Raw genomic sequence first — 22,014 nt, 5'->3', positions numbered from 1 at the left:
TCTAGAACATCCTTTCAAAAATTCCCATCTCCTTCCAGTGCATCTATAATTGCCCCTCACAGCTAAAAATCAATTTACTTTCATTAACATGAGCCTGCACAGAATCTAATCCTGGATTCGCTTTGCTAGAGCCCCCAGAGTGTCCAAAAATACTACCTGTAATTTTGTTGCTATAATGTGACTGCAAAATAGAATTTTAATCACATGCTGAAGGCAAATAAATGTTTATGCCACTAGAGGGTCTCAGCTATGTACCTTTGAATGAAGTTAGGATTAGAAATGTGCATTTAGCTTGTAGCACAAAGGATCTTATTTTACTTAAAATTATTTTCCAGTGGTGTTACAATATTTGCTCACTCACTATGGCTATTTTGAGTAGGATTTACACACCTTTAAAAGTAAACAAACACGTGTGGGCACCTCAAAGGAAATATTAGCGTCCAAATAGGTTAGATGTAAGGGTTTACCTGCAGAGAATTTCAGCAAACTGCTTCTATTACTACAGCTACACAAAAATATTTGGGGTGTTTCTTCATTCCTGTGTTAGATTTATTTACCTTTTCTAAACCAGACAACATATGCTAACCGCTCTGTAAAACAATCTACAGTTTGCTGAGAAAGCAAAAACAAAACAAAACAAAACAAAACAAAACAAAACCAAACAAAAAAACCCACCACCAAGCCAGGATATGTGCTTACCAAACATTTAGTTAGGTATCCCCCCCCAGCACTTGTCTATTGTTTCAATTCTCCCTTAACTTTTATCCATTTCAACCCAAGACCAGGACCTCATCTGGTGAAAAAGAGTGAAAATCCACTCCATCCATTTGTACCAGCCAGAGAAACTCAAAAAAAAAATCCACAGAGCAGCCTAACTTCTGAATCTAACTTCAGAGCACAGAATATTATTAGGTTCTGCAAGGCACTCCGGAGATTTAGACACAATTTTAAATCAGAATTTATGTCCTTGTCAGTCAGACTAAGGAAATATTAACCTGTTATTTTCTAGGAGGCTATGGGCAGAACCATATCCTCTTGGTTTGATGTCATTTGACTTAAATCAGAAGTTTAAATAGACTTCATTTTGTCCTACTCCTTTCCCTAATCCTAAAACTGAAGCAAATCTTGTGTAGCCCTTGTTCTGATCAGAAACACTCTGCTTGTGAAGGGTGGGGAATTCAGACATGGCAAGTGCTGGCTCTGTGCTGCTGCATCCAGGGTTGGATTATGGCATGGACTGGAATGTGGCTGTAGTTCCATCCTGAGAGGAGAACAAGCATGAAGCCCCATTGCTCAGGAGTGTCATCCTTCACTTCATGGCTATAGTCACCTACCCATGACCCAGACTAGAAATGGGATGTTACAACCCACTTCAGAGTCCAATGTCGCCTCTCTGAGCTGTATGGGGCCCAGGGGAATACTGTACCTGTTTATCTCTACACACCCATATCCAGAACAGGAGGGGGACCTGAGGGCAGAGGTTGCAAAGAGGGAAGGAAATAGGAAATTCCTACTGCTGCCACCACCCAGTGCAAACACACTGCTTGGTGATAAGCAGCATGCTGCAGAATTCCTAAACCCCATAAATTCAATTGCCCCATTTAATGTGGGAGAAAAGCATGGCCGGGTTGAAGGTGGAATTGCAGTGCATGGCCTCTCATAAAAAGCCAAAACATAGAAAAATGAAGAGGGGCATATGTAAAAGGCTCCTTTATTTTACCCACATCCTACTGGAATGACAAGGCTTGTGTGAGGAAAGAAGCCTCACAATAATACCATTGCAAACAAAATAATTGAAAATGTCATTTTTAACTAAGTGAATTTTTTGTTCCGTTCCCAAGAGCTGCAGAGTAGATCCCATAAATATCCTTATTGTATTTCCTATGAGAAGAAGGTTTATTCTTTGCTGTGTGAGAAAAATCAAACAGTATCATCTCAAGAAGCCTTCAAGGTCACCTTAACACTCAGATCACAAAACTAAGCTTATATATTCTTTTATTTCAAGATGTACCAGGCAATCTTCCTGCATTTTCTCTTGCCTTTAAATTTCTTTTCTTCACCTCTGAATCCAGTAACTGGTACACCTTCTGTTTGAAGGCTCCCACCTATTTCTCTTAGTGATTTTCTGTTTGTTTTGGCTTCAGGCAGAAAATGTCTTCAGTTCAGCTGTATGCCACAGCCAAGGTCTGCAAAAATAATATTTAATAGGGGCTTGAACAAAAAAAATATTCCAGCAATTTATCCCAAGGAAATAATCTTTTCTCCTTCTAAAACTACAAATATTAATTCTGTTCAGAATTTCCAAGGCTATCTGACAGAGTCCTTCCTGAATGGACTATAAGTCCTTTTCACATGTAGAATTTCCTCATTAAAAGAGAAAAGGTCACAGAAACTGCATTACCATCATATTAGAACTATTTTGACATTCCAGGTGTACAAGGGTGTCACGCAGAGGAATGATTATGAGTGTCTGGTTGAAACCCTGGTCTTCCTTGAGCCAACAATGTTTTATTTAGAGCCAGACCAAAACTTCACAGAAATGAGAAATGTTTCACAGCTGAGCTTTCACAATCTCTCATGCTAAGCTGTCCAGCTCCACACAGAAATTCTGAGTACAAACATTGGGAGTTTCTTTTAGGCTTTACAGACCAAAACATTTTCTTCTGTCATTAAAGCCTCACCATTTCTGCTGTTACTTTTCCATGTTCCTGATTACTTGTCTTTTTTTTTTTTTTTTTTCATAAACCACAACTTTTTTTTGCATCACAGTGGTACTTTAAAAATTCTTTCACATTCTTCCAGGAATGTTCTGTGCAGAACAGATCAGGTAGTTCTTCCAGAGCCTATAATAAAAACACGATTTGAATTATGAATTATGTCACGTTGGGGTTCCTTTACCAAATTCTTCTTTTGGCCAGCCAGGGAACAAGATTTTATTTCACACAAAAATTTCAAGTCAGGGCAACTTGTCCCTCCCCCATTTAAGCATATAAATGCATCCTGTCTGTCCCTACTGTGGTCTGAGACATCACAGTCCCTAAAATTTAAGAATCATATTTACAATTGGGGGTTTTTTGTTTGTTGTTGTGGGGGAGAGGTTTGTTGGGTAGCAGTTTTTTGGTTGTGGCTGCTGCTTTTCTCAAATTCAAGGCATCAAATTTTGATAAATACAGGATTTAGATTAAAATAATTCACTGTAGATGAAAAAGAGCAGATAAAGTGGAGGTCCTGTAGTCTGATGGCAGTTTTATAGTAGGTTTTAGACTTGATTTAAGGACAGAAGAAAGCACACAAGAGAGAGAGTAGATAGAATAGGATACCAAAGGAAGATTCTGTGAAATTAAGTTTGAAAACCTGAGGGAGAACAGAAGGAAAACTTGTCACAAAAGACAAAATCAAGGTCACCATAATAAGAATTCTCTCTGTGGTTTAGGACAAAACAAATTGTGTCGTGGGTCTATAGAAAGGAGCAGGCAGTGCATTTGAAATGCAAACAAAAGAAAATCTACTGCTCTGTGAGAGCTCTCAGGCTGAATTTGCCTCTACTTTCTTATAACCTCTAGACAATTTTCTTGCTATAAGTGTCTATTCACCAGAGCAGAATTGCACTGTATTCTTTAAAAGCACTGGGGAGGATGGTATACTCCAGGGCAGGAAAACACATATTTAGAGAAAGGAACAACACTAATGAAAGAAAATACTCACCTAGGGAAAATTTAGGATGGAAAGTAGAACACTTCTAGGTTGGAGGGCAACAAATTGCCCCTTGTAATTGCTTGGTTTTTGAGCAACCAATGTATTATAGGGGATAAAAACTTCCATGTGGACTGATTGCTTGTGTGGGGCTTGGGTTTCAGGAGGTTCCTTTCCATCCTTCATCAACACAGGCTTCAGAATGTACTCACTCCTACTTGTAAATAACTCCACTTATCACCTTTTTCAGCAGTATTCCCATTGATAATGGGGAGATAGAATTCAGAAGACGGAATTAAAATTTATATGCCTGCACACCCACACACATAGGCACAGCTCACACTAAGTCATTATATATTTCTAGTATTATTTGTCATTTCTCAATAGGGAGACTGTTGCCTGTGAAGATCTACTAGAACAGCACATAAATATTTGCCAGACAAACTTTTCCTGTTGCTGGTCTTGGCACCTGCTCAGAGCAGCTGATTTACAAAGCAGGGAGAAAGGCAGGGTCAGCACAGACACTCTGTAAAACCATTTCAGCCACAAGGCACTTCAGTCAGTGCAATCACTGATTCTTCTTTCTCTGATCTGCCTTCCTGCAAAATTGCTGCCGAGAGACTAAATACAAGCAGCCCTGATTCCCTCACATCCCCAACCCCTTAATATTTTCTTTCTCAGCCAAGTCCACCCACCATGAATGACCAAGGAAAAGCTGATTTTTTTAAAAAATGCTGGGTTTTAGTGTGCAGTTATGAGGGATTTGTTGTTGTTGTTTCTGTATGTGTGTGTTGTTGTTGGGTGGAGGGGTTGGTATTTTTTTAATTTCTAAGTGAGCACAGGAGACATCGGTTGAACATTAGGATAACTAAAGAAGTATTTGCATTTAATATGTTTCTTGAGCATGCTAAAGTAGAATTTTGCTGAAAACTAAGGTCTGGCTAACAGGTCTGACCATCTCCAAGTTGATTGGACTGACAGCAATAGAAGTTCAGATTTTTACTACAGATTCTTCTGTAAAACCACGACTGAAATGGGCCCTTATCATGTTACAGTAAGAGACATCTGCTGTCTTCAGCATTCCCATGGACAGGACTAGGAAACAAACAACCAAACAGGCAAATCCCTGGGGCAAAATCTTTCGGAATATCAAAGCTAGAAGTTTTCTTGTTCATCTATAACTGTAGTTTTAAGCAATATTGCTGACACATTGTGGTAAAATGCACTTATTTGTTTTTATAGCTCAGTCAGAACTCACCTGGGAAAAGGTATCAGTGTCTCTAGTCTAAAGGTTGTTACAAAGAAGGATTAAAATGGAAAAGTATGCAGGCAGATTTGCATACCCATCAGATCCAACAATTCCTACTCCTCAAGAAGAACCAGCATTTCTCCTCTGCTCACAGGTCCTGAAGGGATGCAGAGTGCAATAAAAATATGTGCTCCGAGCCAGAGCAGACTGTGGGAATTGGCTGCCACAAACATCTGCAGATTGGGTGCTGAGCCCTGGAGAAATTCCGTGTTCCAGCTGTTCCCTGCAGCCCTGAAGAGCTGGGAGACAGGGCCACTGCACACCTCAGGTGCTGCAGGCAGTCTAGCCTGGGGTGTGCAGAGGGCTGCCAAGAAAACCCAACAGCTGAGGCTTGACAGGACAAAATTCCGCCCTGCTCATGACAGGGAGAAACAGTGCACCTCTGCAGCACCGTGGGTGTGAGTGGGAAAGTCTTTGAGCACCTTCCAGGAGGTTTCCCGGCGCCGGCAGCACCGGGGACAGCGGGGATGTGCAGCGCCACGAACAGAGGCTGCTCCGGGACCACGGACAGCGGCACCTCCAGCACCACGGACAGCGGCTGCTCCGGGACCACGGAGAGCTCCCCCAAAGTGGGCTTGTGTACCCCCACGTGTGACAAGGCAGGACAGGCCAGAACGCCCCTGAAAGGCAAGGGCAGCGCTCTCAGAGCCACCCCTACGCCTGGGGATTCTCCCTGCAACTACAAAGGGTGCTTTTTCCACCGAGATACTCTGTGTGGAATCCGTGAAAAAAGGTCAGACCAGAAGTTGTACTGAAGTCCGCCCCCAGTGGGGATCACTCCCCAAGAAGTAAAGAAGGGGGAAAGCATTTCCTGCTTCCTGAATGTCGTGGTTTTATCCACAGCAACTAAGCCCCACGCAGCCACTGGCTGAAGAACCAGGAGAGTAAAAGTGAGAAAACTCATGGGTTGAGACAATGACAGCTTAATAACTATAGTGAAAGCTGTGTACACAAACAAAGCAGAACAAGGAATTCACTCGCTGTTTGCCAGGGGCAGGCAGGTGTTCAGTCACCTCCAGGAAAACTGGGCTCCAATACATGCAGTGGGCACCTGGGAAGACCAATTCCATCACTTCAAGCATCCCGCCCTTCCTTCTTTCCCAAGTTTCACATGCTGAGCATGACACCATATAATGGGGAGCACCCCTGTGGACAGTCAGGGTCCCATGTTCCAGACGTGTCCCCCCAACTCCTTGTGAACCCCCAGCCTCCTGACTGGTGGGGTGGGGTGAGGAGCAGAAAAGGCTTTGACTCTGTGCTGCTTAGCAGAAATAAAAAACTCTCATTTTATCAACACTGTTTTCAGTTCAAATCCAGCACACAGCCCCTTGTCAGCTGCTGTGTAGAAAAACAACTCTATCCCAGCAAAACCCAGGACACTGCACTATCCAAAAATTCCCATTTATGCTGGTGATGGGTAAAGGACAGAAGAGATCAGCAGCTACCTGATGTTCTTTGTCAACCATGTTGCCATAAGCAAACTTGCTGATTTCAAGGAACAATGAGTTCAATTAATATTTGTCAAACAAAAAGGAAAATAACCCAGAGGACCAACGTCATTCCAGCTGCCCTTAGTTGTTTATAAATAGTAATAAAATCCAACTTCCATTTAATTAACTATCCCACTAACAACAATCTGCCTGGGAGCTTTAAAGGCTCTTAATACTAAAGGTTTGTCTGGAGGACTGTCATCTAGTTTGATTATTGTTTGCATAATAACATTATGAAGAGATAAGAACACTGTTTAGAATTGAGTTGTTCTGCTCTCTCATGCAAATTCCTGTTTGAAGAAAAAAAAAAAGGAAGAGGATGAGAGAGATTGGACTTTTATAACCTACATCATCAGAAAAAAAACCAAAACTTAACAGAACTTCAAATGAAGCCTTATTCGTGTTTTCAGTACAGTGACATTAATAACAAGGAAGGGGCATTTTAAGCAATAAAATAAAAATTTTTCTAGCGTCTTCACAGCCAGGCTGGTTAATGATCATCTTCCATAAAAATGTATAGATCTATATTTGCTCTCAGGATTATTCCCTCACTCTGTGTGTGTGTGTGTGTATGTGCATTGATCCCTTCTCCCTACACTTCAACACCTGGGTTTATTCTCCTTCTTTGTCTGCATTTCTCTTCTACAGTAGAATTTGGTTGTTTATTTTCCTCTGCTCACCGTAGCCATTAAAGGCATTTACAGTCAGATGAGTAAAATAAGTGTGGAAGAAATTAGAGGTGCATAGAAGACAAATGATTACTTCATGACTCCTACTTCCATTACTTGCCCCCACACACCACTTCTGCTGTTTATTCTTTCATGTTATTCTGATATGTGTAGCTGGTTAAAAGTGGCAATATTACTGACTAAAAATTCTCTTCCTGTGAAAATCAATGAGAATTTTGCTGCAGATTTCAACATTTTCTCCCCTGCCCTTTTCTTTAACATATTTGCTTTAGAATGTTTCTCTCTGTCAGCTTCCCCCATCTTTTTGTCTAACACAAGAAGTTTGAAACCACAAAGACCATCAGATTTCCTTTACTGTGACTCCTGCTGTCTCACCTCTGTCAACCCCTCCTTCGGATACTCTTCCACTCTTTAATGAGTCTTACCAAGAAGGAATCCAGCCCCATCTGCAGAGTTCTTCAGCTCATATTTGTATGTCCTATTATTCCCCATGGACACTCTCCCATTACCTGATTGCTCTTAGATTGAGAGTTTAATCTCAGAGTAGTTTTCCCCTAACATTTTTCTTTAGGAATTGTTTTGTTTATTTTGTGACAGCATTTATAATGGGAGAATTGTTCTTATCCATGGGCTCTGTCAACTACACGAGCAGCACTAAGAGTCACGGGTTAGCTCTAATTTTATGAACGCTCTTGTTTCAGCTGAATGCACTGGTTGAACTCCCATCAGTTAGAAGACTTCAACATGCAGTTGCTACTAAAAATATCTATCCCACAATGTATCCATTTTTCCACAGGTATTTTTATTCCAAGAAACAAATTTGTTTAACTTTGCAAGATTTCTAGATGTCTGTTATTCACTTCAGGGCTGGATGTGACCACCCTCTGACAATGATGAATTATGGTGAAATCATTCTCATCAAACAAAGCAGCTGGGAGGCTTCACCCAGAAAACCTGGAACATTTTTTTGCTAAAATCTTGCAGTTAAGCATTGTAATGTCAAAATAACTAATGGTTGGGAGCTTGGCTGAAATCTGTGAGGTCCAGCATGCCCCAGGTGTTTACAATTCTTACAGCACTTTACATATATTTTGTTTCATCACGGCAGCAAAATAAATCTTTCCTATTAAGAAACATAAGTTTTGTTCCAGATATTTCATTCCCAGTAGCAGTGAATCATGAGAGACATATCCTAATTAGAGCAATCTAAAAAAGCCCAATCAAAGTGAGCTGATACATGTTATATAGGACTCATTTATTATTTTAACCCTATTGCTCAAGCAGTTCTCCAGGTGTTCAGAGGGACTTTCAGTTGAACAAGGCAAGACCTGCCCAAACAGAAGACAACTTAATCACTGCAAATGTAACAAGCCCAGAAGCTCAGAGCATTTTAAACATGATAAAGAACAGGTCTTTCTGACACCAAACAAAGATCACTGTCAACTCCACACCAGGGAGGATGACTCTGAGGCTGGGTAATTTTTACCCTGGAGCAGGATAGATATTCCTGGTAGAACTGACAAGGGAATCCAGATCTGCTGATATCTTATGTAGGCAAACCACCTTTCCCTACTACTATGTGAGGTGTCATCACTCAAGAGGAACAAGACAAGAATTTCTAATTAACCATCCTCCCTCTCTCCTCTTTCTTTTCCAACATTCTAAAGCCAGATTTGAGCTGACAAAATCAAAATACACAGCACTAGGCAACAAACTACTCCAAAGCCTCTTCTGAAGATGCCCACAATATTGTACCTTCAAAAAGGCCAAAACTCTTTTCTATATTAGTAATGGTTCCTATTTTTGTTCTCATAGGAAAAAGAGCTTTTAAGCCTGGTTAGAGTTTTACTCAGCAATAGTATTGTACAATATTCTGTCTAATAAAAAATGAGATAGGAAAAAAGCCCTGCTGAATTCTTCCCTCTCAATTACTCTTTCTGAGCACTGAAATATTATTCCAATTCTTTTGAAAGCTTGGAGGGAAGTGGTGGACCTCAAAAACAGTAAAGAAAGCATTGTTGATAGGGGGTGATTATGTAAGATGCATATTTAAAAGCTCAAAAGGACTGAAGTACCTGTATTTATTTAAGCTTTTCTTTCTTTGTTGTTGTTCCCATTGAGTATTTTAATTGAAAAATACATGACAGCTTCTAGAATATTCAAGAAAACATGCCATCAAAAGGTAATTTTTTTTCATTCTGTTGAATCCTGAAGAAACAGCAGCAGTTTGATTCCATGTCAAGGGAAGTGAAATACTTGGAGGAGCTGTGGGATGACACTGCCACTGACCTAGAGGTTTTTTGCAAGGCCATGGACAACAACCTTCAAAACAGAGTGAAAGGGCTACTCCTTGAAGTCAGATCTCAAGCCAGAAGAAATAAAGCGAGGTAGTGGACCAATAGATCAGTGCTCACACCAGCTGTTCCTAGCATGCAGATCTCGTTTTTTCACAGTAGAGTTTGTGAAATCTCAACCTTTGTTCTAATTTATAGTGAAAATTAAGAGCTTTGAAATTATTCTTAAACCATTTTTTCTCCAGTTTCCCTGAAGCACATCACCCCACAAAGTTCCAGTGAAGTCAACAGCTCAAAGGAATATGTTTCAAACCTCTTCATTTGTATCCTTGGGAAAATGGAGCTGCCATGAGTCTGGAGTATGAATATCTGGGGTGTATTCCTCAGTCAATACCTTTCTGCATCTCAGACTCAAGATCCTATTTTAATCTGAAAACTCCATCTTTGCCATGGGCGCAATAATCACCCCCCTGCATTCTGGCTTTAAATATTCAAGGCTGTAATTCCCCTTCACATGACCTCTGAACCAAACCTACACAGCCCTGGGTTCACACCTCTCTTCAAGACAGAAAGTTTTAACAAATTGCAATGAACTCTCAATAGCTGAAAGCAAGACAAAGGCATCTTTTAATCGTCAAATTAGCTGGAGGGAAGAGCTGGAACTGCTTTCAGTCAGGAAAGAAGGGGAAATCATTAAAGGAAATCATCCCCTTTTCTTTCTCCAAGTAATTAGAAGAACCATCTGTATGTTCATTTCACTACAGTGAAGGGTGTGGATTAGCATTTCAGAGAGATTTGAGTTCAACCAGCAATACTTTGATGTGTTAAAGTGAATGATGGTAAAATTTCTAAGGCTTTCAATTTTATACAAGTTAAAAAGGGTACACATGTCACTTTCCAGTCACTCTCTTTAAATGTCTATTCAGCAGAGCCAAATTTACATTCAGAGAATTTTCCTTTTATCTCTAAAAGCATATTTAAAAAATAATATGTTCCCATTAAAAGAAATGTATTGTTTACAGAATGCCCAGCTATAACCCTGTGGATCTGTAGACTATGCAGCACGCACTGCCGGAATAATGTGAAAATTGTACAAAAGGCTGATAAAAAGAATCCAGATGTAAATAAACTAAACAAATCTTTTAGTTATGACTGGTTTTACTCAATGGGAAACGTAACCTTTCAAATATTTCCTTGGTGATTTGCTAAGGTATAGCAAAATTTCAGGCACAAAATCATAAATAACTAAAGCACACCAAAAAGTGAAAATTAAGAAATACTACAGGCCTAGTTTCACATATATAAAACAACAATCTCTAGCGTGGGACCAGCTCTGGTTAATCTGGAGACAAATCTTTCCCATTATTAGTTCTCCAAGTACTATAGAAATCTACACTTGACCCGAGGCAGAATGGAAATTATAAGATAATATAATAGACCCTACAGACCTCATAGATAAAAGGCCATGGGATGTCTAAATCATTCAGTCAAGACCTCTCCATGACTGAAATTAAGTCCTATGGATAAGTGAGGCTGAATTCAGTTATCCCAAGATCCTTTGTCACCATCCAGTTCTCTTAATATACTTGTTCAGGTCAGTGCACAAAGTTCTGTCTGTTTATTTACCAAGAAATGGTAAACTCTGGCCCCAGCAAGGTTAGAATTACCCTCCATGAGCCCAACTCTTTCTTCATCATCCATCATCATAACTAACCAGTTAACTGAAAGTAAAAATGCACACCTGAGGATAAAGAGCTTTGAGACTTGGCCACATCTTTGAATTTCCCAGCCACATCAAGAAAATAGCATCTTTTCCCTTGAAACCAAATCAAATTTCCAAGTAAAGACACAATACTCTAGATATGGGCATCGCAAAACACTGACAGCTCTCTCCATTTCTTACAGAAATAATTAGGGAGGGGTCTCAACTCCCCATTACAAATCTCTGCAATACCTTTGCTCCATAAATGAAAACAGAATATGGAGGATGTTTGTCCAAATGGCAGCAGTTCAAAACATGAAGAATGACAAGGGAAGAAAGAAGTAACTTATTTTGCTGCATTAATTTGGTAAAACAGCTGATGTCACGGTGTCATTTTACCACCATGCCGAGGAGTCTTGTTCTTGAGTTCTACAGGCCAAAGATTTTACCAAGACAATACTAAAATGAGGCAGCTATTGATTAATTCAGTTTCAATTAAATGGTACATTGTGGCATATCAACCTGATTGAATTTGAACACAAACACATTCCCAAAAAGAAATTATAATCTGTAATGCCTCTCAGTGTTCATGAGTCATAATAAGAGAGTTTTCTGCTAAAATAGATGCCAAATAATACGCTATTATATCCTGTGGTGGATGTTCATAGGGACTGAATTTATTCCAGTGAGATATATCTCCCTGGGGTCTGTCAAGTGTGACACTGAGAGAAGGTAGTTAAAAAGCAGTGAAATTAATCTGTTAAAGGGTTTGGAACCCAAATTTATCAGTCCCACATCAAATGGGGTTTTGTTAGTTCCGGGGTTTTTGTTACCCTGTTAAAAGTAATTTCTTTAAAACGTAATATGTTTCAGGATTATATTCTCTGATTAACATGCTTGATTCGATTACTCACTCTTTAACCCACTTTTTACTGTACAGCATATAACTTCATCCTCAAAAGGACTGAGAAGGTCAAATCTGAATGAGCAGAGTACAATAATTTAGTATAGCCACAGCTCCTGCCCACACAAAACACCCCATTACCAACAGAGCAGTTTCCCTTCTGTCCCATTTCTCTCTGAAGTTAATGCTGCTTGACTAGGATGAATCACTGTAGACAATGCCCCATTATCAGCAAAGATAGTCTATAATTCATAATAAAGCAATTTTTGACCCACTTGAACTGCTTTTTTGCACTCAGTTATTCTTTCCTTTTTTCCACGTTCAGCATGAATAGCCCCTATCTGGTCTAGCAGCTTAGGTGGTGTACACAGACTTACTTCATGTCACTGAAATGGCACGGTGCTCAAAGGCCACCAAAATGCTGCAGAAGCAGTGAGGAGGAAGCACAACTATCAAAGAGATCACAGGGGCAGAGAGCAGCTGAAAAAACATGAAAACATGTCTCATGTCAGTGGGGCTTGGAGGAGACATTCACAAGCATTTGCTCATTTGTTAAACAGGAAAGGGGAACCAAGATCTGAGAGCCTGAAATGCAAAGGCTGGGATGGCTCCACGTCCTTGCCATGGGAAAAGGCACATCCAGGCTGTGTGAGTGATTTGCATGCACCAGGTTCTCAAGTATCAAACACATTGTCCATGAAAAGAAGAGAGAGGTCTAGAAGGCTCTGCAGAGAGCGTTTGGTGCAAAGGAGGGGGCAGAAGAAGGCGTGTAGATTCCCTTACTTTTCACTGCACCAGACTGATAGAGTCTTCCAAGCCATCTAACAGGGCCACAGCCCGATAAACAGCAGTTTTTAGCCACCATCACCCCTGAGAGCACAGCTGGAAACAGCCTGAATCAGCTGCCACAAAGGGCTGCAGCTCGGTGGCTCCCAGAGTCTGAGTGTGTGGTTATTATCCAGCTGGGGAGTCTAAAATTGCTCAGCTGGAAGCACAAGACATTACCTCCAGCCAAAGAAAGAATTTATCCTGCTGTAAGACCCGTGAGGGGAGGCTCAAGCTGCTTGTAGGGTATTTTTGACACCAGGCAGGCACACTGTGGTCTGCACTGTCCCCACACATGATGAGGTGTTTGGAGTCTTCCTTTTTAGTGATCTTCTGTCACTTAAACAACTTAGTGTCCACATCATCCCAGACATCTACTAAGTTGTTCCATAAAAACAGAAAATACCAAATCCTGGTCACACAGATAGATATCTTAGATTTCTCACACCACAGCAGCTGTCTCAGAACTAATTTCCTTTATGATCTTCTCACCACATTGTTCTCTGCTCCCCGTTAAAACCACCAACGGGTGAGGACTCCCTGGCACTGGGAATCTCTCATAGTAAAGTTAAAACTAGTGATGGAGATGAAAAGACACTGAATAATGAACTCTGCTGTAGAACTCATTTCTTAACCAGATGTTTGCCAGGTTTTCTAATCCCAAAGTAATATAATCTGCCACAGGAACTCCCTTCAACTCCAACACACAAACAGCTGCTGAATTTTACAAGTCTGTAAAAGTTTGGTGTTGAAAACTTGGTATTTCTGCCTAAAATTATGATGCCTAGTTATTTTGTACAGATATTATCTATTTATGCACAGTTGCTGCACATACAGGGTTATAATACCCACACAATTTGAAAAGAAGAAAAAAATACAAGTCGCTAATAAATTAGTGAAATATATAATTTTGGTGGCAAAGAGGCACAGTGATGAGTCAAAAAAAGGTCTATGAGAAGGAACATGAGAAATAACGCAGTTAATGGAATATAAAAATTATTATTCATATGCCAAATATAAAGCATGACTCACACATGCTTTCAGTGCTTTCGTAATTGGAGCTCATGTCTCATTAGGAATATGATTCAGGTAAATAAATGAGACTTCAAAGATTTTAATTTAGGAGGAGAGAAATAGTCCCATAACAGCAGGTTGAAGAGACAAATTGTGGCTATCAAATGAGGTGTGGCAAGGTAATGACAAGCCTACATTGACCAAACCTTCCTGTTCTTTCCCCTTTAATAACATTGTGATTTTTGGAGTCACAAGCTAAGTTCCTGACAAAATTAATTTAAATTTTGTAATAGAAGAATTGCAGCACTAGGTTAATGTATCTACTCCAGCAGCCCATCTCTGGTAGTGACTTTTGGGAGAAGGAAAAGGGGAAGAGAAGCAGGATATGTTGATGCCTTCCCTGTGAAAACCTTCCTGGAATGTTGATTGCCTCTGAGGCGATGGTTTAATCCTGAGAGATTTGTTCCACAGGGTTTTCTCCCACAGATTCCTCTGGGTTTTATTCATCCATATCCAAAGCAAACTACCAAAAACAAGCCATGTTTTCACTTTGCAGCTTTGGGGTTTAAGCTGACCACTTGATTGATAACTTTATGGTTTTCTTCCTAGTTTCTGCTTCCTCAAGTTCTACCACATAGTTTGCTTGCTACATTGAACCCATAAAATTATCCACTAGGCAATAAGCTTAAAACCAAAGCCATGAAATTGAAACATGGCAATTTTTGGCAGGCATTCTGTCTCAATTCCTGCCTTCCTTCACTTACAGAAAAAGCCAAAAAAACCCCTAAAAATTATTCTTGAGTGCTGCTAAAGATGCAGCTTGAACTTTCAAACAGGAGAGTGTAGGTCTACGTACCAGGCATTTCTGCAGAATTAGAATAAAATACTGTTTTGATGTTGAAAATTGATCAGTATAACAGATATTATATGAAATACAGATATCTAGTCATTAAATTTTAATAAGATTTTGTTCTCCATCCCTTCCTCAGAAATTTTCTCCTGCTTTCATTAGTTAATTTGTTCTGCCTGAAGCAGTATGCTTGTGATGCTTAAGAAAAAAACAGAAAACCAGCAGCTCAAGAGACCCTCATAACCTTTGATCATTTGTTCACTCATGCTAACCTACAAATCTTGCCTTTTTTCTCTTTGAAAATTCTTGCTATAAATTGATGTAGGACTCTCAGACTCTGCTGCTGGGGTCCTTTCAGGTGAATTTCTCATTTACACTTCCAGTCTCAGGTTGCTGTAGAGTCCTCCAAAGCAGCTGAACGCCACAGAATGAACACATTAACCAGGGAGTCAGAGCTTCTTCAAATCATTAAGATACCAAAGATGTGAATAAGTTCAGCAATTTTTGACTTGTAACTTCACTCCCTCTGCAAAAACCTGTAGAAGGCAGCCCTGAAACCATGTTGAGCAGGACAGTTATTCACCAATGTTAGCACTGCAATAAATTACCATGAGTCCCATCCAAAATCAATGACAGTGACCGTTTCTTCATAAAATGATCACTTATCATTTGTCCTCCAGTAACTTAATAAAGTCATGGTTTAATAATTAAAAGTATTTTGCATCTATTATTCATCTGAAAAAGATCAGATGCTAAATCTCAGATGAAAAGAAACTTAATATTTTTGAAAACTCCAGGCATATGATCTGGAAACAATATTGATTTAGTTAGCCTGGTTAGTGCTAATAGCAGTAAATACTACAGGGGAAACACAAAAGAAGTTTAAAAATTTTCTTCCTTCTCCAAGTAATAAACTGCATCATTGATCTTTTTGTTCAAGAGCTATCTACATGAGATTCACACATTTCCCAGCAGAGCTACTGCTTTCAAATTAGGCAATTTATTGGAACTTAAAGTAATTTGTAATTTAAAACTATTCATAACAGCATTAGGATTATTTTATTTACTGGATGACTGGAAAGTTAATATTGAAACCATGAGTTTCTCAACTTAAAACTGTTTCCAGAATAATAATCACACTGTAAAAGCCTGAATATAACTGCCTTAAAATATGTGTTAGTAAAAATCCCAACCCCAGACAGGGGTACATTCTCCAACATCACAGTTAGAGAGGATTTATTTGTGTTATCAGTCTATTAAAACATCATCTTGAGACCAGATGAGAAGAGCGGCATTAGGAGTCAGAAATTCCTGTGTTGTCCTTGTTATACCTTTGCTTGAACCTCAAGAGGGAAAGCTGTATTTTAAGGTCTTTTAAACATGCAGAGTGCTTCAGGCACTTACCCCTGCAACCATTAATCACAGAATATTCTATTCTGAAGTACTAAAAGAACAAGGATTTATTAGTGCTTTATTCTGAGGATGTACAGCAGTGACTTTGCTTGGGAAGCTGGCACTCCAGATCCTCTCATAAACCTACCCAAACAGCACGGGACCTTTCAAAAATGTGTGCTGTGCTAAAGGCTACAAATTCTGACCTTCCCAGACCTGTCAGTGGAGAGGAATTTGACTGACTCAGAACCTGGAATCTGAATCTATGAAAATCACCTTGCTTTCTTTTTTCCAATCCCCTTGCCAGCTCCTGGTGACTGCATGACTAGTTGCATACTGCATACACTGCATGTATAGTTGATAGAATAGTGGAATAATGGTTTACTGAAAGGAACTTAAAGATCACCTCATTGCAACCCCCTGCCATGGGCAGGAACCAGACAAGTTTTCCACCTGACCAGGCTGATCAGGGCGCCATGCAACTTGGTGTCAAACATTCTCATCCTTAAAACCTCCCAGCTCTGGTCCTGTGCTCAGCTCTTTTAGAAGCAGGGGAGACTTTTTTTTTTCTTGTGATATTATGATCATGTCCAGACCCAAATTTCCAAATGCCTGTGGTGAGCTAACTATCCAAGCAGTTGTAATGTCACAGCTGTCATTAGACCTCAGAAGTTGTTTTCCTTGGAGATGCAGAACTCCTCTAAGCAGCAGATCCAGCTGATGTAGCTCCCAGTCACAGCAATATTCCTGCCCCTCAGGCCAGCTGCTGGAAGTGTTTGGGCAGCTGCCCAGTGAGCTGGGTTGGGCAACTGGTCTCATTTAAAAATAACAGTGTGAAAAACAAAATTATTAATAAGTAGGGTCGGTTCACAGACTGTTCTCAAACCTCTGCATCTCTGAGTCACTACAGAGTCCCAGGGGCTGGAGGTGGACAGCCCACGACCCTGACACCACCCCTGGTGCCTTTCTGAAAGTGGAAGAAAACATGTGGATGTTTGCCAAACCACAAAAATCCCAGGGTGCCCACAGCTCTGGTAAAGGTCTCCAGACTGAAATTCAGAAGATTCTATTAACAGTTCACCGATTCCCAGGAAGAGCTTATTTAACCAGATTATTTGTCCTCACTGCCCACATTTCAGTGTTCACATATTTATCTTTTCCCTGCACGTATTCTATCACTACCTGATGGGTCCAGCTAATTTTTGCAACATCCCACATGCACACATATTTTTCAGTAAGTGGCAGCCAGATCCACATGACTCATGCTCAGAAATTATCTTTTTCTACGAAGCTCCAATGGGTACAAAATTCCAGCCATCTCCTGACAACCAGCCCCGTTGTTGAGTCCCTCTGGTAAGTGGTTGCTGCAGTCATACATGTGGCAATTAGTGGTGATGGAGAAAGAGCCTTTTATGCACAATTCCCAGCTGTGAGCAGAGTGATTCTGGCTCTTGGCTCAGCTTATTGACACTCCGCTTGTTTCCCCCTCCACACATGGGAGTGGAGAAGAAGATGAGGTCTGTGTTAAAAATTCAGCACAGGCTCAATGCTGTTTTCAGCAGAGATTCAGATTTCAGCAATATTCATCCAGTTCCACGTGACTAAATCACAGCGTAGGTAAATAAATATGATCTTAAAAGCTTCCCAGAGGAAGCAGTCTGAGAAATAGAGGCAATACAGAACTACTAAGTCTGCAGGGAGTAAAGTTCTGCCTGTTTTTGAGACAACTAAGAACCAGAAAAAACCTTTTTTGTGTGTGCATGACACAGAATAATTTCTAATTCTTCTTTCTCCTCCTCTCTTCCTAGCTCATCATACCCAAAAATAAGGAAGGTTTTTCAGACCCTTTTGTCAGACAACCAATGATTCTTTTTTCTCCAAGGCATTGTCCACACCAAGGTTATGCAGGACGGCAGGAACAGGATATAATTGCAGAGGGAATAATCAACTATGCAGAACTGCTGTCCTTCCACTGGTCATGGGCACACTGAGCCATGCTGGGCTCAGCACCAAGCAGACTCTGCACCCACCTGTGATCGTGCAAAGGTGCCTCTACAAAGGTTGGTGGGATGGCCCACAATGTGCAGAGAATCAGCACAGAGCAGACATCAAAGGCCACATAGCAGTGTCACTTTGAAAAGTCTTGTCCCATAGGGTAGGAATCAGTTTTACCAATATACTGCCTTGAAAAATCAATAGAAATCCTTTGAACAGTTTGCTCTGAAGTTCAATGCTTGCAATGGATGATTTATTTTTTAATATTTTACACATTAACCTGTCATCACAATTTCTTTTAAGCTGCTCTGTATAATAATCAGCTTCAATGGGTACAATCAGATATAAAAGGGATGTTCATTTCCACAAAAATATGACTAAGTATTTAAAGTGTCCTTGAGTAAAATTAATAAAAACAAATAGAGAAGTAAATAAAAAGAGGGAGTGAATTACACTGAAAACCATTTGCACTTTAAAAATATAATCCTGTTGACGTCCATAGAAATTAAATCAAATGGAGAACACTGAAATGGAAATTACCCTTTCATCTACACAAATTATTGGAAAGTAGTTAGAGAAGGTGATTGTTATGCAAATGTAGATCCAATGCAATCACATGGCCTGGGAGTATTTTCCAAGAAGGCATTTTAACTCTTTCATACACATTATATATATCTGCTTTGTCCTGAAGCCCTTGAGTCTGGCTTTTCTAATCATCCCCATGTGCTTTGTCTTGGACAGAAATATTTACAGTTATGAGTCTTCGCACACAAATACATTTGATGTTTTTCATGAGTCACAAATGTGGTTGAAGAAGAAATGGGTGTTAATATATACAAGTTTTGTGAAATATTTAATGTACTGGCATACGGCACTTGGATTAAAAAAACCCACAATATTCACAAAAGAATATACACAAAAAAGCAATATATTGTAGGAAGTGAGCTCAAATGTAAATGACATATACTTGAGAAAGAGGTTATCACACCATCTCTGGGGAATGGTTTATTCACTTGTTTTACAAAATGTGCAGAAATCACAAGGGGGAGGTTTGTACCAACAGAGCAGCAACAGAGAATGAAACAATGACCTGTACCCCAAAGAGACAGAAAAGCTGATACCCCTGACAAGTGTCAGGCTTCTTACAGCCTTGGCTGAGAGTGTGGGAGCAGAAATGGCCAAAGATCCCAAATTGCCACTTGTCAAACACAAAACTGTCTTGTGGACCACCTTTAACTTTGTGGTGTGAATAAGTAGCACTTGGAGGAAGCTGAGAGAGAGGGATAATTGCATCACAGTCACCAAGCAAGGCTGTCTGCATGCACAGCTACCACAGAGCAGCCAGAGAAGGCTCTGGTGGCTTCCAGCTGCTCTGGTGTCAAAGCAGAGGAATATCACGCTGAGGGAGAGGAATGTTTGGTGGCAAATGATCCAGCCCCAGCAGCAGCAGAGCCACAGCTCAGTTCAGTGACAGCTCCTGTGGGTCTTGTTGATGGATCGGCTGCAGTCCTTGACACCAGTGTTTCCCTGTTGTCCTCACCTTCTGTGTGGCCCCACTGCTCAGACCTAAACCATCCCAATTTCTTGAGGTGGCCAGTCAGCTCCCAAGGTAGCCCAGCCTTCCCAGAGAACACATCTCCCTCAAATAGCCAGGAAAACCCTGTGCCTGCCCCACTCCTGCCATTTATAGCACCATGGCTGGATATTTTTGGGGCTGTTTGCCCTTTCTCAGTTTCTCCATACCCTCTAAAAAGTGCCAGAAAACCAAACACTCTGCGGCTGCTTTTCCTAGAATTCAGTGTTATCAGGATAGACTCAAAGGACCTCAATATGAGTGCATGCAAGAGGAGGTTAAAAGGTGAAGATGTTCTAATTCATGCAGACATGATGAGAACATCTGGTAATGGAGGGACTATTAATCAGCAAAAGGCATAATGAGAGCTGAAGGCCAAAGCTGGAGCTGGATGAATTGAAGCTAAAAATAAGGCACAAAACATCAGCTATGAAGTTTGTTGGGCATTGGAGAAATTTTCTGAGAATTCGGGGGTGTGTTGCTCAAGCTCTTCCTAAAGGTTATAATATTTAAGGTCTGGCTGACCTTCTAGAATATATTCTTCTCTTCACTAAGGGTTTACAGACTTTAAGTTATGATTGAGGCTGCTTGTGTCATACACAGAGAAAGTTCCCCTTTCCCGAGTAAAATACACTCCTATGGAAGTGAGGGGAGTATAAACTCATGTGTGCAACAAGAGTTAAACCCTGCATCACTGTCTGATGCACATACCCCTCTTCCTTGCCTGGGATTTGTTTGTGCATCTTGCTAAAGAATTGTTATTTCTATTTAAAGCCATGGGTAGAGATGCCCATGAGCCACATGCTACATCCCTGGGTTGCAAGCACATGAATTTCAGATTGAGCCTGGAATAAAAGGATCTGGGATGACAAAGGCTCAGGAGTGAGATTAATATAAACTACAGGGACAGTAGATGAGCATTTCCTAAACAAAAGACTGCTGGAACAAATATTGACCCGTTTAAAAGCTAGACAGAAGGAATTCAAGAACACTGAGTGTGTTCCCTGTACTTGCTAAAAGCATGCCTCACTCCTCATTCTATTTTAATCAGGCAGCAACACACAGGATTACGACACACTTCTCCCACCAGACTGTCTCTTCTCCGTGTGCCTCTGCTTCTGCTCCATCTGTAACTTTTCCCAGCATAAAGAGAAATTCCCACACAGCAGAGGAATTATGCAGATTTTATTTTAAGGTGAGGGAAGGCAAGAATTCTAGCTCCATGTGAGCTAAACAAGGGACCTGCTCCCACACTGAGGGATAATCATGTGAATGCTCCTGCTGGTGACAGCACACTGTGGATCTGACCTATACTTCAGTACAATTTTTTTTGTTACCAATGCAACATACCTGAAACAGCAATGAAAATTACACAAATTCTGTTTAGCCCTCCAGTTTGGTTTTTGTTTCTTTTCGGCACCAGTTGTTTAAAAAACAGGTGTTTCGTCCCACCCACTGAATTTATTTCTTGAGTGTCATCCCAGAGGGGAGTTAGAACTGTGTGAAAGCCTCAAATGGATCCGTAGCTGGCCAAAAAAAAAAAAAAAAAAAAAAAAAAAAAGGCTCTGTAGCTTAAAACATGTGCAATGTTTTTATTAATATTACAAAGTAATTTTTACTTTCTGTCTATCACATACCTACTCAAATCCCAGCACCTGAATCTTCCCAGAGGGGTCCATGGCATATGAAAATACCCATTTCCAAAGCATGCCTTTGGTTGGGTAAGGAACAGCACTGAAACAAACCCCTTGAGCCCACAAAACTGGGTCTCTCAAGGGCCTGCTCAAATCTCTCCCATCCTGTCCTGAAGCCACAGCCCTGCACATTTTTGCTTTCCCAGTGCTGGCAGCTGCCTCTTTGAGGTTCATGTAAGTGGCGTTGTAGCTCAATGCACTGCCAGGCAGGATGGCTCCTCCTGCTCGCTCCATAAATAGTCAGTTTTGAGGTAGGAATTTAAAAATCCACTAAAAACTTGGCCTAGGATGAACTTTGTGAGGAAAAAAAATTAAAAGGGAGAGGGGGAGGGTTGGTTGGAGTAAAACAAAAAAAAAATCTACAAAAAATTTCATTCTGGGCTGTGCTTTGCCCATCTGGGGCAGCTTTACCTTTTCATCCAGCATCAAAATAAAACACTTCAGTACAAAAAGCCAAGATTGTTTATTGAAGAAAAAAACACAGCAACATGAAAATTAACTACATGGACAACTTTGGAGTGAAGTTTTTACACATGATGAGGAAAGGCAGGTTTATAACATTCCTTCTCATTCTCTTCTCCTCTGGCAGA

The 22,014-nt window shown here is 40.5% G+C and overlaps 1 long non-coding RNA gene across 1 annotated transcript in view; it reads right to left on the bottom strand.

The window, feature by feature from the left end:
* Nucleotides 1-2,098: 2,098 nt before the first annotated feature.
* The window catches only part of LOC136293626 (uncharacterized), a 37,157-nt gene continuing 17,241 nt past the window's right edge, over nt 2,099-22,014 (bottom strand). The window contains exons 2-3 of the long non-coding RNA XR_010722198.1: nt 2,682-2,843; nt 2,099-2,186 (exon numbers count right to left, since the gene is read on the bottom strand). This is a non-coding gene — a long non-coding RNA (uncharacterized lncRNA). The remainder of the gene's footprint in view (nt 2,187-2,681; nt 2,844-22,014) is intronic.

The sequence above is a fragment of the Chamaea fasciata genome, unplaced genomic scaffold (genome assembly GCF_029207755.1).
Source record: "Chamaea fasciata isolate MVZ Bird 193981 ecotype frontalis unplaced genomic scaffold, bChaFas1.0.hap1 SCAF_9, whole genome shotgun sequence".
Classification (NCBI taxonomy): Eukaryota; Metazoa; Chordata; class Aves; order Passeriformes; family Sylviidae; genus Chamaea; species Chamaea fasciata.
The sequence above is the reverse complement of the archived record's forward strand: the minus strand, read 5'-3'. Positions and strand labels throughout refer to the sequence as shown.